General features: G+C 41.6%; 1 pseudogene; it reads right to left on the bottom strand.

Annotated features, from left to right (window-relative positions):
* Window positions 1–4,737: 4,737 nt before the first annotated feature.
* LOC118832026 lies at window positions 4,738–5,187 on the bottom strand (annotated as a pseudogene).
* Window positions 5,188–5,397: the final 210 nt, after the last annotated feature.

The following is a 5,397-nucleotide window of genomic DNA, read 5'->3' as shown; positions in this document are numbered from 1 at the left end:
AATGCTGGTTTATAGACTGATACAGTCATGCCATTCAGTTATACAGATCTGCTAAAGGTCCCTCTGCTATAAAACAATAATAATAATCTTGCCTTGCTGACAACTTTGTCCCTACCTCTCATCTTTTAGAAGGTGGAGGAAGTGGTGGAGGAGACTGCCTATGGACCTTTTCTGACCAAAAAGGAAGTAGAAATACCAGGAATCTTAGGGGGAAGTGGCCATGCCATCTTAGAGTTTATAATAGATAAAGAAGGGGAAAGCCAGGCCCATTCTGACAAGCACCCTAGGTTCCTTAAACCTGCAACTGAAATGAGAAATGAAATGAGGGAAATGAGCTCAAGAAGGATGAGAAGCTTTCAAGAATAAAATCCTTATGATGCAATAAATAATTTTTCCACTAAGGAAGAAAGGGAGGAGGTGGCTGAAGAAGCTGAGCAGAGAGTTCCTCTGAGAAGTTTGATCTTAAAAGGACATTTTCAGAGATGGAAGCAAGGGCAAGTAACCAAGGGGGAACCTGAAACAGCAGCAATGCCTTGTAAAACAGCACTGGAACGGTAAAGCTAAGAACGAGCTGAAAGCCCAGACTGCTCTGGTTGCTAACCCTTTGTAAATTATCTCTAAGGAATCAAGGAGAATGAGAGAGGGACCGTGGGACTAGAATATGCCAAATGTGGCCCCAATTTTCAAAGTGGGAGAAGGTAAATCCCTCAAATTATAGACCAACAAGCTTGACCCAGATACCCAGCAAAATGCAAGGATGAATTATTACAATCAAGTCCAGTCAATAAACATGTACTAAATGCCTACTATGTGTCAAACATAATGTCTAAGAGTTGGAGATATAAATTAAAGTAAAAGACAGTCTCTGCTCTCAGAGATCTCACAGTCTGATGGGGGAGAAAGCATGTGGACAACTCTGTGTGAACAAGCTATATACAGGATCAATTTAAATAATCAACAGATGGGAGGCACTAGAGTTAAGGGAGATAGGGAAAGGCTTCCTGTAAAAGGTGGGATTTTAGCTGGGACTCGAAGGAAGCTAGGGAAGCCAAGAGTCAGATGAGAGGAGGGAGAGCATTCCAGAGACTGGGACAACCAGTGTCCTGGCTGGAGAGGGAAATGGAGTGTCTTATTCCTTGAGGGGGAGGGGGTAAAGCATAAGAAGATTGGAAAAGTGGAGGGCACAGGTTACAGAGGGCTCTGAATACCAAACAGATTCTACATTAGATCCTGGAAGTGATAGGGAACCATTAGAGTTTACTGAGTAGGAGGTTGACATGGTCAGGCCTATGCTTTAGGAAGATCACTTTGACAGCTGAATGGAGAATAGACTAGAGTGGGGAGAGATATAAAGCAGGAGGACCAGCCAGAAGGATCCTAGGCTCATAGATTTAGAATTATAGTATTAATATTATCTAGTCCAGGAGTTCTTAAACTTTTTTGGTCTTGGTACCACTTTATTCTCTCAAAAATTATCAAGGATCTCACCTCCTTCCCTCTCTCGTGCCCACACCTCCCCATCCCCAGCTTTCATTTCTGTGGGTCATACTTATTGATATTTCCTGTGTTGGAAATGAAAATATCTTAATACTATTATGAAAACAGTTTTAATTTTGGACTTCCTGAAAGGGTCTCAGCAACCCCAAGGGGTCTCCAGACCATACTTTGAAAATTGCTGATCTAGTCCAATATCCTCATCTTTTAGTTGAAGAGGTTTTGGCCCAGAGAGGGTGTGACTTGCTCAAGGTCACGCAGATAGTAAGAGTCAGAGCTAGAATTTAAACCTAGGTCCTCTGATTCCAAATCTTGTACTCTTTCCATATCACTGTTCAAAGAGGGATTTGTGAGCACTTAGGAGAGGAATCAATGAGTCTTGGTTCACCAAGAATAGGGCCAGACTAACAATCTTGTCAAAAAAAAAGCAAAATCTACCAGTATTGGTTGAATGTTGGGGGAACGCCATAGACATACCACACCTGGATTTCAACCAGGTTCTTGGCAAGTCTCTCACAACATCTTTGTAATGAAGAGATGTGGCTAGATGAGAGTACAGTTCAGTCTTTTTTTTTTTTTTAGTTTTGTCAGACTTTTCCTGATCATATTTGGAGTTTTCTTGGCAAAGATACTGGAATGGCTTGCCATTTCCTTCTCCAGCTCATTTTACAGATGAGGAAACTGAGGCAAACAGGGTTAAGTGGCTTGTCCAGAGTCACATAGCCAGTAAGTGTCTGAGGCCAGATTTGAAGGAAGATGAGCCTTCTGACTCCAGGCCTGGCACTCTATTCACTGTACCCCTCAGCTGCCCCAGAGGAGAGTAGAGGTAGGTGCATTAGGAAATAGTGAAATGAACACCCAAATAATGGATTAATGTCAACTCAGAAGGAAGGTTCCAGGGGAATGACTCAGGGATCCATCATTGGTTCCATCTGGTTCAATATTTTCATCAATGACTTAGATGAAAACACGAATGGTATGCTTTTCAGCTTTATTTAAAAATGTGAATCTGGAAGGAATAGCTAATATATTTAGATAATAGATTCAGAATCCAAAGAGATTTTGGCAGGCTCATGACATGCTCTATCATTCAGCTGTATAAATTTAAGAGGGATAAATGTAAAATCCTACATTTGTAGTCAATCAGTTAGTTGACGAGCATTTATGTACTTTTATGTGATTAGGGTGGTCATCTACAAACCATGCCATGTGAGCAGCAGTTAAAAGGAGATCCAGGAGAGAAGACTCATGATTAGTGGGGGCGGGGTGGAAGAGATAGAGATATGATGGCTATCTTCAAGTACATGAATGGCTCCAGATGGGAAGTGTATGAATCTAAGTGGGTATTTGTTTTGTTTGGTCCCAAGAGACAGAACTAGGAGCCATGGGTAGAAATTACAGACAGACAAATTTGAATGGGAGGGAAAGGGGCTGGATTGTCCTTGAGTTACTCTATCTTTGCTTCGATAAAGCAAAGGCCCATTTTAAATACTACTATTCCTATGGTGATGTTATATGAGTGCAAGTTATGAAATACTGTGGTCTCTGAAAAACTGATGCTAAGGTCATCCAAAGGGTAATGGAGAGCTACCTGGTGGTGATCGCAGGTCACAACACATTATAAATGAGGAATTACCAAGGAGAAACAGTGTAAAAGTGTCATCAAAGTGTAATTGAAAAAAAAAAAGATGTATTGGTCATATAGTGAGAGTAAGGGATGACTGATGGGCACAGCCTCTCGGCTCTTTTGGTTTCTACATAATATAAAGAGAACATGAGACAAGCCTCTAGCTTGTTGGGGAAAAAGAACAAGAATCACATAGGATAGTTAGGCGTGGGTGGATTGTGCATTGTTGAAGACAGTACCTCCATCAGCGAGCTAAGAGATCTAATGGAATATTAGAGTATAAGGGGGGGAAAAACCCAAAGTCCTGCTAACAGTGAGAGTTGTCCAACAAGAGAAACGGTTGCCTTGGGAAGAAGTGAGCTGTGATATATAGGGCTCTAAAACTACCTCCAGAGGTGATGAGGTAGAATGTCAGGTGCCATATCAGACATGCAGCCTTAAGCTGTCTCAAGGAGGCATTATCATCATAGACTCCTCTAAGAGAAGACTGGCCTCCAAGCAAGGGAGGAAGTGGTTACAATATATAAGATGTCTATGGATAGGGAAATGCAAGTATAACACCTATACATAGGCTCTCTGGATAACTTTCCAAGGGTCAGCATCCTGGGTTAGACATGTAGTAGCATGCTTACATCTGAGAGGTCTTCTAAGAATCCCAATAGTGTAATTATACTTTTTTCCAAATCCTAAAGCAAAAATTCTTGCCCTTTTTTGTGTCATGGACCCCTCTGGAAGTCTGGTGAAGCCTTTGGATTCCTCAGAATATTTTTTTAAATGCATAAAACAAAATACTTAGGATTACAAAGGAAACGATTATATTGAAATATAGTTATCAAAATTCTTTAAAAAACAAAAAAACTAGTTAAAAGATCCCAGGTTAAGGACCTCTGTCTTTTTAGAGGCTCACTTGACTCTGAATTGCCTTCCTAAGGTAACCAAAATTGCTCTGAAGCTCAGTAATAGGAGCCAGTCCATAACTGTTGGCTCTCAGGGCCAGCCTTCCTCATCCTTAAATTCCCCTCTATGTATTTCCTCTCCTCAGGCCTTCAGTGGTTGTACTGGCCCTTGAAAAGTTCTGACTCAGTTCTCAACCTCCTTTTGTCCCTTACCAGAGTGCTGATAAAAGATCTTATAAACCTACAAGCTAGATGATGACTCGATGAGGATGTTGTTGGAGGGATTCCGCTTGGGTATAGGTTGCATTAGACATTCTTTGAGGTTCCTTCCAACTTTGAGATTCTCTTATTCTAAGCCTCTTTGTTTTCCACTGCTGACAGGACAAAATGTAAACCCAACTTGGTATTCTAGGTCCTCCAAAGTTTGACCCTAACCCACCTCTCCATCCTTTTCTCCCAGTACAAGTTATCTAGTCCAGACAGAGTATAGACTTCATTATCACCTCCAAATAATAGCGCATTCCTAGTTCTACACCAGTGGTCCCCACATAGCCCTTTAAAAGCCCTTCAGAAAAACAAACAAAAGAAAAACCAAAAAAAAACAAAAAATGCAGCAACAAAAGCCCTTCAGAGATTTGCATTGGTGGTCCAAAGGATTCCTACTAAGAATTGTTTTGTTTTATTTTAAGAACCTTTGTGTTTTTACTGTTAGGATCCGGGTTACTTAAGAGGGATGAAACTTGAGGAGTGGATGGCTCCAATACCCGGCCGGCCATGTTTCACTGGCTTGTAGGTGCTAAAGAATTCACCCAGGTAGTGGCCGATCATCTCGGGCTTAATTTCTACCTGATTGAAGGTCTTGCCGTTGTAGACCCCCACCATACTTCCCACCATCTCGGGCAGGATGATCATGTCTTGAAAGTGTGTCTTCACTACCTCTGGCTTTTCCATGGGGGGCGCCTCCTTCTTGGCCTTCCTCAGACGCTTCAGGAGGGAATGCTGTTTGTGCCGCAGACCCCTGTTGAGTCGCCGACGCTGCCGAGCGCTGTACAACTTCATGAGCTGTTCGTAGAACATGTCCAGCAGCTGATCCAGGTCCACACCGCAGTAGGTGAACTTCTGGAAGGTTCACTTCTTCTTCTGCTCCACTTCCGCCATCTTGTCTGCTGTCAGGAAAAAGCCTACTAAGAATTCTTTAATGGCATTTTAAGCAGTAAATAATTTTCCAATTATGTTACAAATATATTTTTCCTCTTTGATAAAAAATCATATGCATGGTTGAAGCATTATAGGTTTGTTTCTTGCAGCACTTCAAAACCATCACAATCATGCATGTGATTTTGGTATTTGTACAACAATTACATCAAACTCTGGCCACTT

Source organism: Trichosurus vulpecula, chromosome 9, assembly GCF_011100635.1.
Source record: "Trichosurus vulpecula isolate mTriVul1 chromosome 9, mTriVul1.pri, whole genome shotgun sequence".
NCBI lineage: Eukaryota > Metazoa > Chordata > Mammalia > Diprotodontia > Phalangeridae > Trichosurus > Trichosurus vulpecula.
The sequence above is the reverse complement of the archived record's forward strand: the minus strand, read 5'-3'. Positions and strand labels throughout refer to the sequence as shown.